Source organism: Apodemus sylvaticus, chromosome 18, assembly GCF_947179515.1.
Source record: "Apodemus sylvaticus chromosome 18, mApoSyl1.1, whole genome shotgun sequence".
In the NCBI taxonomy this organism is placed as follows: Eukaryota; Metazoa; Chordata; class Mammalia; order Rodentia; family Muridae; genus Apodemus; species Apodemus sylvaticus.
The window spans coordinates 35,510,353-35,529,123 of record NC_067489.1 but is presented as its reverse complement, the minus strand read 5'-3'; the positions used below and the strand labels follow the sequence as shown (position 1 = coordinate 35,529,123).

Here is an 18,771-nt window from a genome sequence, read left to right as displayed (position 1 = left end):
GAAATTAAAAATATCAGAGTTATGTTTAGGGCCATTTAAATTTTGTTGCCAATTGTTTTGTAGCAATCTCAAGCAAATATTCATTAAACATTTTCTCTTTATATAATTTAAATGAGAAATTTAGAAGAATTTTTATCCCAAATATTTTTACATGCTAAGAATAACTGTAGAAAAATATTGTCTCTATTTCACACACTTAGAACATTCTGCTTCCATTAGAGAAGAAATTTTGTGTGCCCAATAAAAACAGTGCAGCTCACAGTGAACAATGGTGTGAAGCTTAGACATAGTGTTTAAGGGTGTTTGGTCATGTTATGTGGAGTGAGGGCACACACATTGCAAATGTATATATATATATATATATATATACACACACACACACACACACACACACACACACACACACACACACACACACACAACCAAGCATGCATGATGCAGTCCTGGCCAACCCTTCCAGAAGCACCTCAGATTCCTAAACAGTTGACTTTGAATTATTTCGAATTTATTATGCTTGAGAATTCATGATACTCTTACTCTTACCACATTTTTTTTCTGTGATGCAGTCTCTGAATGCTCTAAGTTTGTAACCTATAGTCTAGAAAGTGCACTTTTACAGGAGTCCTGGGGACAGAGAGCCTTCAGGGTAATTTCTTCCTATTGTCTGTGTTTGGTAAATTATGTTTGGCTAGAACACAGCCAGACTAATCTATTTCTGTTTGTCTCCTTTCTCTGTATAAAACCAAAGTGGAACATTTGAAGCATTCTGAGACCCAGAGAGACTGAAGTGTTTGTTGTCTGCCCTTTAATGATGTGATCCCTGATATAAGCCGTTTACTTATACAGTTAATCAGAGAGAATCATCACATAGGGAGAATGTCAAAAAGTTTTGGAGACTAAACTAGAGGAAATGGAGATGCTTAAAGTGAAGAGCCTAGACATCTCTGGGACAGATGGCTAACCTAGCCACCACCTTCACCTTGGAACTGATTATTTCTAAAAGCTTGTCTGCATCTATCTTCCCTTTCAGTTAGCTCTTTCTTGCTAAAGCTTTTTTATTGGTTCTTTTTTAATGGAACGCTTACGGGGAAATGCCTGCTGTAAAAGAAAGCAGCAAACCCATTCGACTTAGAATCATTATCAAAAAGTAGCACTTCAAGGATGAATGTTGAATAACTTTATATCAACATTACAAATTCCTGTAAGGTACTTGCCTAAAATTTCTTCAAGGAATATTCTTAAAAATAGTAAATCTGATCAATCAACAAATGTTCACCTCTGCCTTATTAAGAATGGTATATTAAAGTCTGGAGAGATGCCTCAGCTAATAAGATCATTGGTTATTTTTTCAGAGGACTCAGGTTAGGTTTCCAGCATTTCTGTGGTAGTTTATAATCCTATATAACTATCCTATATAATCCTATCTGACACTTTGGACCGAATTATATTAACATGCTCATACTGAGAAAACTTACACTGGGAATAGAATAAATGGGAGGAGGTACCATCCAATGTATATTTATAAAAAATAGAGAAAGTATTTATTTGGCCTGGGTTTTTAATTTTGTTTTGCTTGTGATTTGTTTTTAGAATAATTCAAGTTATATTTACTGCCATCATATCAATGCATTTATCAGAAAGAATATTACTCAGATGGAAATTTGCAGGGATCTTATACTAAGGATATAAATGACTCATGCTTAATATATAGGTTTGCATGTTTACCTTCTTAATTATGGTCTTACTAATCCCTGCCTTATCACAGCAGGGATCCCTCATGGGGTGTCTGTAATAAAAAGTCATAAAATAAGTCCTCCTTGTGGAAATTTAATTGTGTTTGCACTGCCCTCTAATCCTTTTCAAAAACTTGCCTAGTAATTTGTCAAAATAGGCAAAGTAGAATATACAATGCGTTTCAAAGTAGTACTCTTTTTTTTTTACTTTCCTGTGTAAAACTTAAAATCAAATTATGCCATGCCATCTGTTAATAATAAAATAGCTTTACTTTCACACATGATAAGGGATGCCTGTTAAATAAATTAGGTCTCAATAATTGAAGCTGTCATGAAATGTCACTGCAGAGAAGGGTAGAGGAGGTTATGAAGGTGATTGCTGACTCCTTGTGCCACCAAGGGAGCCATCAGATTCTCATGTATACATTTGCAAACATCGGTAGGAGCTACAGAAGGAATGAGTCTTACAGACTAGTCAGTCAGTGCTTTGTGAATCTGAATAGACACAGGTTCAGAGAAAGTATGACTTGCTTGAACTGAAGAAGAGGAAAATTAATGTGTGAGCTTCTTACTGAAAGATCAATGCAGGTATCTGCAGGTATCTGCTGGTATCTGCATCTATGTATCTTCATATCCCTGCATGGGTTCCTTATGCTCAATCACTTTTATGCCTCTAATCTCTATACTCACTAAAACCATATGTGTTTAGTTGATGACTAACTAAGGAGAGAATCTGTGATAAGAACAAGGTAAACTCCGTGTTCATTGTTAATTTGTTCTGCTTTCTTGTTTGTTTTTTTATTTCTTTTTACTTTTTTTTTTTTTTTTGAGACAGGGTTTCTCTGTGTAGCCCAGGCTATCATGGAATGCTCTCTGTAGACCAGGCTGGCCTCAAACTCAGAAATCGACCTGCCTCTGCCTCCCAAGTGCTAGGATTAAAGGAGTGTGTCACCACTGCTTGTTTTCTTTTTAAATCTAACTGGGCATACCATCTATTTTGCTGTTATTGAAAAAAAACATATAATTCAATAAACAGAGATATATGTTATTTTAATGGATGATAGCAAACATATCTAATTTATTGCTTCAAATTGCCTGTGACTTTCTATCAAGCATTGATGACAATTTGAAGAACTGTTTTTTGCTTTTTTGTTTTTTTTTTTTTCTCTCATTATAACCTTGAGTAACCAGGTTAAGTGCATTACTCAAAATTCCACATGGAATACTCTGTTAATGAAACAGAAAGTATTTGGGTTTTCCCTTGCTCCTCCTTCCTGGGTGTGAGGTGTGTGCCCTTACCAGTAAAGCATGGAGAATATACTCTCTGATAACATTATATTTGCATGCATGCTTGATTTTCTCACTCTGTTCTTTCATTCTGCATGACATAATTTCTTTTCTACTCACTAAAGTTGAAGTAGGATCTGATTATGTAGAGAGATCCATTTGGTGCCTAAAACAACCTGGTCCAAAATTAGTGTACAATTTATGCATACTTTAAATTCTAGAGGCTTGTGACCTGGAATGGAGTTTGGGGTTACAGGGTGCACATGAATGCTATTCTACATACTACAGTAGCTAAACCAGAGCTCATATGTTAAACCATGTAGCATTTATACAGTTCCTGCCCTTTATCCTTGGCTCAGTCTTTCTTTTCCACACATTGAAAATATATTCTTCCCCTACATACTATAACCCTCCCTCTACTCCTCACAGGACACAGATCATAGAATTGAGATAGTTGGGGATTTGGACGAGGAGACATAGATAGATGTTAATCAAGGGGCACAAGCACTCAGTTCTTCACAATAAGTGCAGTCTGAAAAGCTAGTACATAATAGTGTAGACATAAGAAATAAGACATGACCAAGAGCTGGATCATTTAACAATGCATTTCATGAAATTGCATGCATTAACTATGTGCAATACTTAGTTGCAAAGAGTCCCCAACAGCAACAATAAAATTTACACAATGTTATAGTGAATACAATATAACAATAGTACAGCTTGAGGGACTCTTGCAAATTCTTCCAATTAAACCTCTTGGCTGTTTAATGACTGTATAAAGTGTTCATACTCTGGAGAATTCCAGGGCATTGGGGTGATATATTATTTTTAATGAAAAGGGAAATCTACTTTATAATACATATGTGAAAGAGTAGCTAAGTATATTTAAAATAAGTTATATAGGTCATATAGAGCTAAGAGTACATTCGTGATTATAGGTAGAGGTTGAATTTAAATCCTTAATTTCCCTTTTAAAAGGCACCAAATGGCCATATTTATCATGGCAATTTTAACCTCATAAACTGAAGAACATGGGCTAAAAAGATGGTTGTTAACAAAGAAAAAAAAGAGAAATAATCAAACCAAATCAAGGGTACTGTCATATTTTAAGTAGAAGAAGATATTATATATTAAAGAATTTAATATGATTATAACAGATTTTTGCTGACTAGTATAATTAATTTCATTTGAAAATGAATGTTGGCTATCTTACAAACTTAATTTTATATCCTTAAGAAAGATAAACAACTTATGTTTACAAAAATATTTAGCAAACAACTGGGAATTATTAAATTTTTGTCTCCCTACCTACTTTTATTCTAATTATCTCTGGTCTCTAGGACTAAACTTTGTTTATGTGAATTATGTCTAATTTATTCTAAAATTATAAGATCCTTCCCCATTCATAATATAAACCAAAGATATGTCCAATAGTGATGGTAATTCAACATACTGCGGTTTTAAATTTTAAATAATTTCAGAATTTGATATATTTTCGTGGTATATACCATGTATAGTTATACAGTATCAGAAACTTAAAGTTATGTGGTCTCTAGTATTGTTTTGTCTGTATAAATGTGAAATATAGATATTTATCATTGTCTGTATTTTCAAATTATATCTAAAATATATTTCTGGAAGTTTACTTGTATGTAGTGATTAACCTTAATGACACCATAAGACCAAAGCTCATATTGTTCTGATTTCCCTTTTCATATAAGTGAATCCAAGTGAATTAAACATGACATCATGAAAAGCTTTAATACTTACTATTAAAGGTATTACTATAATATTTACATACACACACACACACAGAGAGAGAGAGAGAGAGAGAGAGAGAGAGAGACAGAGACAGAGACAGAGACAGAGACAGAGACAGAGACAGACAAATAGACAAAGTGAGAAGGAAACAGATCTTTTGGAGTTTATTACAGGCTATTTCCACATGTCCTTATTGGGCTTCATTCTGTAAGGAGTTTAGACAGAAGAGCTGCAACCAATAGCCCCAACTCTGTCAATCTGAACAGTGATGTAATCTTAAGTCTCTGAGGCAGGCTATGGGACTGATTAAATATACCTAGTTTTGTTATCTTCTTCTCTCAGAAACTTATACTTTAATTCAATTCCCTCTCTGCATTCCTCTGCCCCCCAAATCTTAGAAGCAGAGACATGTCCTTGTCTCTCTATCTGACTGAGAAAATAGCTGTGCTCTCTTTCTCAATTCCAAAATCCTGATAAACATGTTTTGGCTTATATCTGCCCCCAAAGCCAAACAAAAATCCATGTGTACTTATCTGTGTGCTAAAAAGATATGATTGACATATTATTTCTGAATTACTTTTTACACCCTTGAATACCTGCTATGTTGTTGTTGTGTTGTTGTTTAGCAGATAAAACATTGGTATATTGAAAAGGCACTAACATTTTCTTTTAAATCTCTTTAGCTGGCTACTAGTTACAATTGAATATAAAATTTAAAAATTACTAATTAAATTGTAGCGTGTGTGTGTGTGTGTGTGTGTGTGTGTGTGTGTGTATGTAATTTCTTAATTCATTAACCTGGGGTTGGGACTCACAGAAGGAACAATGTGGAAATTAGCAATAGGAGAGGAGTTATTTATGATGGTAGACACAGCTTTACTTTTGTGCCCAGTGGACATTTCTGTTTTGGGATGCTTTTGTGGGATTTGGATGCAGGCAAATGGATATTTGGCAGAAACATGTGATGCTGAGAAGCAGCTATAGAATATCAAAAGCAGGGAGAAACTGGTTTTTGGTCAATGGACAGAGTCAGCTTCTCCCTGGTACTGCTTCCAGACCTTAGGGACAAAGATGTCCCTGCTCTCTTAATGATGGAGACGGTCTGTTCTCCATTCCCTCTCTCAAGTCCTTTAGCTGGAATTGCTACCCTGGTACAGCTTAAATTGGGCAAAATTACAGTGGAACATATTTGTTTTGTGATTTGATTCAGGTGTAATGACCGGTCTTGATGACAAAGCCAGGGTCTCCAGGGGTTGTGACTTTGTCACTTCAGTTATATCAAAGACATGATAAAGAGAAGGTAGTAAAGGTAGCAGCATTTTCTTTTAAACCCTAGTCACCTACAAATTTTCATTCTGAGGAACATTTATTCGTTTAATTTTATTCAAGTTTTTTGTCTCTTAAGTAGCTACTAGTCTAGGGGACTGCCAGGACAGGGTAGAGGAAATGGGCGGGTTGGTGAGTGGGAAGGGGGGATGGAATAGGGTGCTTTTGGAGGAGAAACCAGGAAAAGGGATAACATTTGAAATGTAAATAAAGAAAATATCTAATAAAAAAGTAGCTATTAGTAGAGATTCACACATAGACATTCAATGAAAGAACAAAGAAACACAATCCACCTTCTCTTTTCTTCTGCTCAATTTATTAAATTTAGAGACCCAGAATAATCAACAGAAAAAAATAAGCCTAACATTAAGATTGGTTTAAACAAAGGTCCTAGGAAAATACTGTTTTTTGAAATACTTTTGTAAATGATGCTTGTTTATTGAACAGTTACTACATGGTACCTACTGTGCTAATGGATTTATAAGGCATTTATTGCCCTCCAAAAAAGTCTAAATTATTTTAAAAATATCTTGCCAAGACACCACATGCCAGGCAGATGGACCAGGTGACTTGATTCCAGAGGCAGATTGTTTGCCCATGCTCCATATGCCAGCGAACTTTGGACCAGCAGTGGACCGGCCATTTAACAGAGGAGGGTAACTGCTATTATTTGAACATGTTCTGCTGAGCAGACCATTCACTGTGTTTAACTCATACAATCCCAATTATTAATACAAGCAAAATAACTGGTTGTAAATTTTCACTCTCAGATTTTAATGGTATGAATTTATACTAGCAGAAAGACCAGCTAGAATAACCTGTTCTGGAGTAATTCATTTAACCACCTTTATACTAGTTGGTAACAGCCTGTTTCTCTTAGAATCATCTCATTTAATGTTTGGATAGCTTATTCTCAGTAGAATCATGGTGATTCAATAAAAGCTCAATTTCTTTGCCCACTAAACTCCCATTTTCTGCTTGAATTCATATATACTTAGATGTAATCTTGTGAACTTTACTAAATGCTATCTACTTCCATGGAATCCAATTAAATAAATACTATTTATTTCATTTTTGACAGGGTTCTAAACACAAGATGAATAAGGAATGGCCCACTGCTTCAGGGACTCTAATATGATTATAGTTATCTAATGCATTTCCCGGTGTCTTCAAGCTGTGGTAGTAAATGACTCAGAGGCAGGATGACCTGTGTCTCCCAGCTTTAATGAATAAGCCTTCTCTGTCCTCAATGACAGGAACAAACTGACTGCTTCTGAGTTTAAGTCATACTTCAGCTAAGTTGCCTTTATAACTAAAAAAAGGCTTGGAGAATTTGAATAATAATCTATACTCCTTTTTCCTCACTACATATGTCAGTGTGAAGGTACACTATTTAGCTCTGTGGATGCCTCTCATGTTGTATTAATGGATACATGGAGACTTCCTTGCTTTCTATGAGTTGGAAAATAGTTCATATTGTTTTATACAATGGCATAATTTGTTTCATGGGAATATTTAAAAATAAAATATAATTGTCATAGTAAAGACAAAAAGTAAAGAAAAAAAGATCCTAAAAGTAATAAAAGTTGCTATTTAAACAGGGTGAAGGGGGGCCGAGGTAGGGCAAAGGCATTTCACATGTAAGGCCATTCCTCTTTGTGAGAGAATTTCTTGCAGTCTACTCTCTTCTTGCCAATGAGTTTCAGGTTCTTGGACTTCTCCTCTTTCTTTGTTTTCTGGTAGCCAAGTTCACCATGGCCTGCCTCTCTTTTAAGCTTGCCATCAAGGCTGCTCATGTCCAGATCAATGAAAGCAGAGACCTTAAAACCTAAAGATAACCCCTCCATGTGTACTCTTAGCCGCATATGTAGCAGAGGATGGCTTTGTCAGGCATCAATGGAAGGAGAGGCCCTTGGTCCTGTGAAGGTTCGATGCTCCAATACAGGGGAATTAGAGGGCAAGAAGGCAGGAGTGGGTGAGTGGGTGGGGGAACACCCTCATAGAAGCAGGGTGGGGGAGACAGGATCAGATAAGGGGTTGTTGGGGGAGGAACCAGAAAAGGGGATAACATTTGAAATGTAAATAAAGAAAATAGCCAATAAAAATAATAAGAAAACAAAACAACAAAAACAAAAACTAAAGACAGCAGGAGCTGAGGCAAATTTATTTACATTGTTCACACTAAAGATCTGTTTGATGGAATAGGAGTCAGGTACTGGTATCTAGGACCTGTACACTTCCCGGGGCAGACTTGTGGAGAAAGTAATTCTTTTTGGTCAGCTTTCCTAGCTGAGACTAGGATATAGTCTCATATCTTGAACCTGTACACCAGGGAAAGTCAGATTGATTTAATGGAACCTTGGATTGCTTCAAGTAAGGAGGGAAACCTAACTCTTCAGGAAATATGTGATGAAAAGATAATCATCACTTTCTTCTTCCAGTTCTTCTTAAACAATATGAAGAGCAGAAGGGACAAACAACACATCCCTGCTCAAGGCTAACCGCTGTGGCAAACTATTGTTGTCAACTCCCACATACAATGGCTCTTCTTTGCAGAGAAATTCTTGCCATGTCTTCAACTTTTTAAGTTTGTGTGGCAGAAAAGAGCCTGGCTTGCCTGCATTCTGGCAAATTTTAATGATATGTTTCAATTCTTCTTCAAACCCAACCTTCAAGACATGATTTGCTTTATCAATAATCAGACACTGTAGATTCTTGTACACAGACCCTGGCATGTTCCGCATGTGGTCTACAAGGCAGCAGAGGGTGGCCATGATGATGTTAATCCCATTGACAAGTTTCTGAGTTTTAGCAGACGTCTTACTGCCACCTATGATCAGTTCACACGTTCCTTAGGAACACCAAGGTTCTGCACGGCCAGTTCTCTGACAAGAGAGAGAATCGGCACTCCTGTTCCAGTCCTGGGCATGAACTTCAACTTCACAATGAGTTCAAACCCCAGGATGGGGAAAGCAAGGGTTTTACTGATGCTCAAAACTCCTGAAGTAGCCAGATGCTTAAATGCTGGATCTCCACTATATCCCTGAAGTCCATCTCTTCTATAGACTTCAGAGTGTTCTCACTGAGGAGCCTAGACAAGGAAGCTAATGAAAAGTCCTCAGAGGTGCATGTCATTCCTAGAGACGGGCTGGGTAACTCACTGCCATTTGGCTTTCCCTAGGATCTTCTGTTTCCACAGGAGCCCTGGTGTTCTCTTTAGCTTCTTGCTTTCTTTAGTGTCATTTAGCATTTTCCTCTTTTTCTTCTTCATTTTCTTCTTTGTTTCTAAGTCAGGAGATAGCTATGTTGCTGCTTCTGCATTGGTTTTATGTGTATGTCACTACTGCCAGCCCATTTTACAGTTGTAACATGGTTGTATCTGACAATTCTTGCAGCTTCAATTTCCATTGCTGCAGCTTGTCATTCTGCTTCTCAATCTTCTGCAGCAGTAATCTCATCCAGATGTGTGATACGTTCCCTGGCTTCTTCAATGGTCTGCCCAGAGCAGTGGATGCACATGCACATTAGGAAGTCGGGTACTAGGACAGGGAAGCAGGAAGGGGTTGATTGGGAAACAGGGGGAGGGAAGAGGGCTTATGGGACTTTAAGAGAGGGGAGATCCAGGAAAGGGGAAATCATTTGAAATGTAAATAAAGAATATATCTAATTAAAATATGCAAAAAGAAAGAAGTCAGAAGTGTCTAGTTCCTATTTTCTTACAGTCACTAATCCCCTTTCAAGGAAAGGTTATTTGTTGTCTAGTTAGGAGTCAGATTTGGAGTTAGGCATGACCATAGTACTCAGGAATGTCAGGAGGTTAAAGAAGGAAACAAAATATAGTCAGAGGATATTTATGACCTACCTCTCTCATTATCAGAATATATTATATAAAAATTCTTTAAAAAACTATACATCAAAAATCAAATTTAATAAAACATAAAATAAATAAGGATTTCTTTCTTGGGGATAGAGAGATAGTTCAGCTATTAGAAAGCCTTTTTGTTCTTGATGAAGACAAGGTTCAGTTCCTAGGATCAAGAGCCATGGCTTGTAACTTATGTAGAGTCAATGTATATAGTCTTGTTTGCCTATGATGCATCATATTCACATGTGTAAATTCTTAAAAATCTATTTTTAACGTTTTACATGAAATAAAACTATGGCCATATAATATTATGGTGTATAGGGATATATTATTTGATTTCGAAATAAAATAAAATCCTATGAAAACCTAAAATTAATTCATTATAATGAGCTCATGCAATATGCTGTGTCCTGTGTACATGCTTTGAAAACACCATTCCATTGAACCACTCCAAGTTGATAGAAGGCTTATTATTATAATTTTGTTCATTTGAGATTAGTTGTATACAAAGAGAGACTAGGCAACTGACCCAAGTGTTACAGCCAGTGAACTGGGAAACGGAACTTATAATAACATTTGATAATACAAGAAATGCTACCTAACTAATCTAGAACATCATTATTATCAACTGTTATCTAGAGTTGCCTGTGGAATTGAAAGAAATCAGAGAAAGCCAGTAAGCAGCAATCTTCCCTGCTTCTGTTTCTGCCTCCAGGCTCCTGCGTTGACTCCCTTTGATGATGGACTGTGATGTGGAACTGTAAACTAAAATAAACCCTTTCCTCACCGAACTACTTCTTGGTCTGTGTTTGATCACAGCAAGAGAAACCCTAACTCGGGCAGACTTACTTTCAGAAATTAATGTGAAAGTCTTGTTTTAAAGAATAAACAGCACTTCAGGGAAAAAAAAAGAAATCAGAATAATATGATGATAAAATAAAGACTAGTACTTTATTGAGCTACTTATTTGTGTCAGGTTTTCTAAATCTTTTTCAATTGTAATTGTTACTATTTAACATTTTTTCATAATAAAATTGCATTAATTTTATATTACTGCTGTGAAAATTCACCAGAAACAATGGATTTAAATAACACAGGCATTATCATAACGCTAAAATATATTACAAAATGTGAAGTTGTTAACAGGGCTATATTTCTTATGGTGAATTACAGAGAAAGATCTGTTGTCTTGTCATTGTGGGTCTTTGACAGAACTAATATCTTTGGGATTTCAGGAGAGAGATTCTAGTGTCCTGACTTTTGACATTTTAGAGCCATCCCTGTCTTCGATACTCTACTTCCCACGATTTACTGCTCTACCTACAGGCAAAGTCAGGAGAGGCCAGGTGGGGCCTTGTACTGCATCTAGCTGACTCAGCATCTGTTTCATCTTCCTCTTTTATCGTCCCTGTGATTAATATGGTATCCTGTAGACAAGGCTAGATCATAGCTCTGTCTCAGGTTCAAGGGTTTCACAACCTTAATTTCATCAGCTATTATTTATTTATTTATTTATTTATTTATTTATTTATTTATTGTTGCATACTGTAACATAGTGGCAGGTTTCAAAAGTAGGAAAAGAAGGTTTGAAGATCCATCGAAAGTGAGCATAAAGAAAACAATCTCTCCAAGCAGTAGAATCACTCCACTGAGAATACCCCAGGGCCCACATTCTTCCAATTATTTCTGACATGAAAGTAATAAATTCTGTAGTGAATAACACAGGTCAGACTGGTGGGCTCCTCATATGTGCCAGAAAGTATGTTGTGTTTTTTCTCTTAGTTTTAAAATCTCTTCTCTGTAACAATTATACTATGGTACCAAGTTGCAACTCATTTGCCATATGGAAAAGGTTTTGGTAATGTAACTCCTTGAGATCATATAAGCAAAATTTTTCAGAGGAAAAAAATATAGTGAACCTTAGATATATCTGAAGCAATCATTTGAAAAAACAGGCAAAGAGGCAGGGAAAGGGAGGAGTTGACATCACACTGAGCCTTCTGACACAGGTAATTTTTGTATATGAGATTTTGCTTATGAATTATACATTCATTTGTTTAAGCAAGGAATTCAGCACAATGAAATGGGGCTAGTTATTTCACTTACAAACTGACTAGAAAAAATCAATCAATATTATAAAATCACATAGTTATAATTCAATCTTTAAATCACGAATGTAGGATATCAAAATTTATTGGACTAAAGAATATAATGTCATAGCTACATCTTTCTTTAAATTTGGTTGTGCACATTTCTCAGCAGAAACTGACACTTTAACTGAGGTTTATATTTGTGAATTAAGAATTTTAATTATTTTCAAACACCTGTAGTTTATGTGCTTCTATGTTCTGTATCAATGCCAGGTTTCTTCCTCCAGATTTTAGGATTGTTGAAAGGGATTTATACATTGGCAGATGTTATGACATTAATTCACTCTAACAAAGTACATTTTACCTTCAGGTACATTTTAATGGCAAGAGGAAACAATGGTAAGAGTTCATATTTTCTTACCAAATTTTTACAGAGTTATTATTCTAGGGTTGAAATACTCAGACAGAAATATATGTTTATGATTTATTACTATAATCTCTTCTAGTTCATGTCTTAAGACATTATTTATTTACTTGTGTGTGTGTGTGTGTGTGTGTGTGTGTGTGTATACATATATGCTTAATAGTGTCTGTGAATTTTAGAAGAGAACATCATATCTCCTAGAGCTGGATTCACATGTGATTGTGAAATGTGGTTGGTGCCAGAAACCAAGTTGCAGAAGCTTGCAAAACAGCAAGTTTTCTTAGCCACTGACCCATCTCTCTAGGCCCTATTTTAGTAACTTTGATACATCAACTTCAGGCAATTAATGACTGTATAAGTGTCCATCAGCTAGAATAAACTTCCTAACTTGTATGATGGCAATTACAGTCATCTTGAATATTTAAGATGCTTACATGAATACAGTTTTGTTTTTAAATTTTATTGTGATATATTTATTTACAATATGTACTATATGTAATAATGGATTTAATTGTGATTTTTTTCATAGATGTAACTAACTTACTTTTACCTTATTTGCCCCATTTAAACTCCTTGTGACTGTATTACATCTATTAATTCCATACTAATTCCCTCTTTTCTCAAGTAGTTTTTTCTTCTTTCATGTATATGTGTGTGCATGTGTGTATGCATGTGTGTTTGCATGAATGTGTGTATGAATATGTATATATGTGTGTCTGTGTGTATGAATATGTGCTCATGTGTGTTTGAATATGTGTGTATGTGTGCATATGTGAATTAGTTTTATTACAGATGTTTATAGAAGCATGTTAAACTTACTAGTGGTTACCTCATTAAAGAAAAGGTCTTTCACTTCTTAACGATTATCTATGTCTGAATCCTCAATGAGGTCTGGGGACCTATCAAAGTTTCTGCTTCTATGAGAGAAGTATGTTGTGCACACATGTGTGTAGACTATTTGAAGAAACTATAACTGGTGTCATGTGTGCAACAGCCATGTTATACCCCAGAAGTCGGTGGTCATCCTACATGTCTGTGTCTGCACAGGTGTGTATGTGTGCTCTAATATTCTTTTCTATGGTGTTCCCTGAGCTGTGAAATTGATGGTATGGTATTACCCATAAAGAAATTTTTAAGTTCACATTATGAGTTGTAGTGGAAATCATTTTCATTGGTATGTTTGGTAAAAAACATTTTTCATGATGCATTTGTCATCTAAAATAAACAGGTATCTCTTCTATGTTTAAGGTACACACTTGCTACCATAAATGTGCATGAATTCATTCTTCATACTTGGTCTTAACAATATTTTTGGAACTGTACTGGCTAGTATTATGTGAACTTAACATAAGCTACCGATGTGAAAGCTAGCCTGGAAAACATTGTTTTTAATTAGTTATTGAAAGAGGAGGGCCCTGCATGCTGACCTCCAGTTGAACCAGCACCATTTGTTGAAAAGGCTATCTTTTTTCCATTGGATGTTTTCAGCCTCTTTGTCGAGGATCAAGTGGCCATAGGTGTGTGGGTTCATTTCTGGATCTTCAATCCTGTTCCATTGATCCTCCTGCCTGTCACTGTACCAATACCATGCAGTTTTTAACACTATTGCTCTGTAGTATTGCTTGAGGTCAGGGATACTGATTCCCCCAGATTTTCTTTTGTTGCTGAGAATAGTTTTAGCTATCCTGGGTTTTTTGTTGTTCCAGATGAATTTGATAATTGCTCTTTCTAACTCTGTGAAGAATTGAGTTGGGATTTTGATGGGTATTGCATTGAATCTGTATAGTGCTTTAGGCAAAATGGCCATTTTAACTATATTGATTCTACCGATCCATGAGCATGGGAGGTTTTCCCATTTTTTGAGGTCTTCTTCCATTTCCTTCTTCAGAGTCTTGAAGTTCTTGTCATACAGATCTTTCGCATGTTTGGTAAGAGTCACTCCAAGATACTTTATACTGTTTGTGGCTATTGTGAAGGGGGTCATTTCCCTAATTTCTTTCTCAGCCTGCTTATCCTTTGAGTATAGGAAGGCCACTGATTTGCTTGAGTTGATTTTGTAACCTGCCACTTTGCTGAAGTTGTTTATCAGCTGTAGGAGCTCTCTAGTGGAGTTCTTTGGGTCACTTAGGTAGACGATCATGTCGTCTGCAAATAATGATAGTTTGACTTCCTCCTTTCCAATTTGTATCCCTTTGACCTCCTTATGTTGTCGAATTGCCAGAGCTAGTACCTCAAGTACAATATTGAAAAGATAAGGAGAAAGGGGGCAGCCTTGTCTGGTCCCTGATTTCAGTGGGATTGCTTCAAGTTTCTCTCCGTTTAGTTTGATGCTGGCTACCGGTTTGCTGTATATTGCTTTTACTATGTTTAGGTATGGGCCTTGTATTCCTGTTCTCTCCAAGACTTTAAGCATGAAAGGATGCTGAATTTTGTCAAATGCTTTTTCAGCATCCAATGAAATGACCATGTGGTTTTGTTCTTTGAGTTTGTTTATGTAGTGGATTGTATGCGAATTGATCCATCCTTGTCTCCTTGTACTAAGCTCAAATCCAAATGGATCAAGGACCTCCACATAAAGCCAGACACTCTGAAGCTAATAGAAAAGAAACTGGGAAAGACCCTTGAGGACATCGGTACAGGGAGAAAGTTTCTGAACAGAACACCAATAGCGTATGCCCTAAGAGCAAGAATTGACAAATGGGACCTCATAAGGTTACAGAGTTTCTGTAAGGCAAAGGACACCATCAAGAGGACAGATCGGCAACCAACAAATTGGGAAAAGATCTTCACCAATCCTACATCAGATAGAGGGCTAATATCCAATATATATAAAGAACTCAAGAAGTTAGACTCCAGAAAACCGAACAACCCTATTAAAAAATGGGGTACAGAGTTAAACAAAGAATTCTCACCTGAAGAACATCGGATGGCGGAGAAGCATCTTAAAAAATGCTCAACTTCATTAGTCATTAGGGAAATGCAAATCAAAACAACCCTAAGATTTCATCTTACACCAGTCAGAATGGCTAAGATTAAAAATTCAGGAGACAGCAGGTGTTGGAGAGGGTGCGGAGAAAGAGGAACACTCCTCCACTGCTGGTGGGGTTGCAAATTGGTACAACCACTCTGGAAAGCAGTCTGGCGGTTCCTCCGAAAACTGGGCACCTCATCCAGAAGATCCTGCTATACCACTCCTGGGCATATACCCAGAGGATTCCCACCATGTAATAAGGATACATGCTCTACTATGTTCATAGCAGCCCTATTTATAATTGCCAGATGCTGGAAAGAACCCAGGTATCCCTCAACAGAAGAGTGGATACAAAAAATGTGGTATATCTACACAATGGAGTACTATTCAGCCATTAGAAACAATGAATTCATGAAATTCTTAGGCAAATGGATGGAGCTAGAGAACATCATACTAAGTGAGGTAACCCAGAGTCAAAAGGTGAATCATGGTATGCACTCACTAATAAGTGGTTATTAACCTAGAAAACTGGAATACCCAAAACATAATCCACACATCAAATGAGATACAAGAAGAAAGCAGGAGTGGTCCCTGGTTCTGGAAAGACTCAGTGAAACAGTATTTGGCAAAACCAGAACGGGGAACTGGGAAGGGGTGGGAGGGAGGACAGGGGAAGAGAAGGGGGCTTACGGGACTTTCGGGGAGTGGGGGGGGGCTAGAAAAGGGGAAATCATTTGAAATGTAAATAAATTATATCGAATAAAAAAAAAGAATGAAAAAAAAAAAGAAAGAGGAGGGCCCTGTACTCTGTGGGTGGTGCCATCCCTGGGCTGGTGGTCCTGGATCCTCTAAGAAAGCAGGCTGAGCAAGACATGGGAGGAAAGCCAGTAAGCAACATTACTTCATCATTCACAGAATTAGAAAAATATTGGGATCATGTGATGAAGCCATCATTTAGTGAGTCCCATTGAGGTCTACCTAAATAAATTAATCGAGCCTGTCTACAGAAGTCATGAGATATAAAGAAGAGAAGCAACGAAGACTGAAAGGCTTACTATAAAAAAAGCTTGAAAGACTCAATATTTCCATAGGAGACACCACACCAGGACAATAGCAATTCAAGTTCTCATTTTAGGCATGTGAGGATGGATAATGAATAACTCTTTGTATGTTTTTACCATAGTTACTTATCCAGACATTGAGATGTAATACCTGACAAGTGAACTTGAAAGAAGGAAAAGACTCAGTTTCCAGTCCATCATGTTGGAAAGCTGTACTTAAGTGAAGCATTCCACACCATGGTGGCTATGGAGATAAGAGTTGGAATATGTGCTTTCTAATTCCCCCAACTGTCCATTTCTTCCTCCCTTCCCCCTCCATCCCTTCCTTTCTCCCTTCTCCTATATTTTACTCTGTGTGCATATGTATGCATGTCTGTGCCTTTTTGTGACTGTGAGTGTGCCCATGTGTTTTAAGGTGTACAAACAGTCAGCAAACAGACTGAGTTGTTGATTCTAGCTCCCACCTTGTTTGAATCAGTCCCTTTATTGTCCATTGCTGAATAAGCCAGACTGTGGGGCATGCAGGCTTTTGGGGAGTTTTCCATCATCACTGTCTCTCATCTTTCCACTAAAACATTGATAGTAAAAATGTGCACTCATGTGCATGGATTTAAAGGTTACTATGGTATAAAATACAAGAGGAAAGTGTTTTGCCTATTGAGCCTTTTCCCTTGTCCTAATTTTCCATCTTTTTTTCCTTCTGAACCTCCACCATTGGATGCTAATTCTCAGAAAAATTTCCTAGAATATTCCTTAATAATCTACCAGGTGGATGGGTCAGTCAAACCAAGCTGATAATCAAAATTATCATTATTTCCAAGCTTCTTTTAAATTTTTAAATATTTATTTATTTATTTTCTTATTTACTGTGTTTAAACACTCAGTTGTGTTGAAAGGAAGCTTCTGTATTCTTTTATGCATAATGTGAGTCAAAGTGTAAGACTATACTTGGTTCAGAGGGGAGAAAAAAACCTTTTTCTCCCTTTCTCATTTTTTTCTTTTAAGTTCAAATTTTAAATATCAGAACTGAAATAAGATATAAAAGTTTGAGATTACTCAAACAATTGAAGGTCTATAATTTTTTAATTTAAAAATATACCTATATACATGAAAAGCCCCAACACAAAACTCAAATATGCCTATAATTGTGTGTCTTGTATTGTGAAGAAAAACTTATATAGGGTTTAAAATTCATTTTTGGTTTAAGTTTTTATTCTTTAATCAATATATTAGTGTAGATAAAATATAAATTGAATATTTGTTTTAATAAGTTAAATTGATGTATTCTAAAAAATTAATTAATGCAATTTTGTTTCCAGTGGAAAGGCAAATTCCTTGGAAATTATTGTTGTTAGGTACTATATCCTCTGAACTATTTCTGTTTTCTAAATCTTACTGTACACACCCAGAATCTAAATTCTCACAAATAAATCACCATACCATTCCGAATTCTACATAAAACTTTATATACATTTTAAAATTAATCATTATTATTCTATTACTACTCAACTACTACGTCGATATTTTTATTCTTTTCTTTGACCCTCTCTTTTTCTAGTATTTGAACGATATACAACACCTTTTAGTCCTTTCTAACCTGTAATGGTACAAAATCATTCTTCCTCTAAATAGATCCTTAAAAACTTTTGAGTATTTACATCAGACAATTGAAGGTCTATAATTTTTTAATTTAAAAATATACCTATATACATGAAAAGCCCCAACTCAAAACTCAAATATGCCTATAATTGTGTGTCTTGTATTGTGAAGAAAAATCTGTTTCTCATTTTCTGCATCACTGTAAAGATAATACAGCAACAAAAAGGTATTCTTTTAAACTCTCAGATGATAGGGATAAGTGTATTAATGTCCGATGAGTTGTCCTACTGATAGTCCACGTAATGAAACCTACTGTCAAATCTTGAATGCACATTCTTAATGGTACCACCTTCAGCATCATATGACATGTATCCCAACAAGCTGCTATGTTCTGTCTACTCAATTATATAGGCACATTAGAATTATGGGTAAGTAATGTGTATTTGTATACTTTCTGTTTTGTATCAATTGATAGAACAAGAATTTAATTTTATATGGAAGTGAAGCCTTTGCTAAAATATATTTCCCATAGAGGAAATGATGGTTTTGAGCTATCACAATCCTAACTTTACCTTAGTTAAAAGTCATTAACTGTAATTATTTGCCACTGAAGTTTTCTGGTAAAATTTGTTGAGTATTATGATATATTTGTTT

The 18,771-nt window shown here is 36.0% G+C and overlaps 1 pseudogene; it reads right to left on the bottom strand.

Annotated features, from left to right (window-relative positions):
- Positions 1 to 8,531: 8,531 nt before the first annotated feature.
- On the bottom strand, positions 8,532 to 18,485 carry LOC127668994 (ATP-dependent RNA helicase DDX18-like; annotated as a pseudogene).
- Between the last annotated feature and the right edge of the window lie 286 nt (positions 18,486 to 18,771).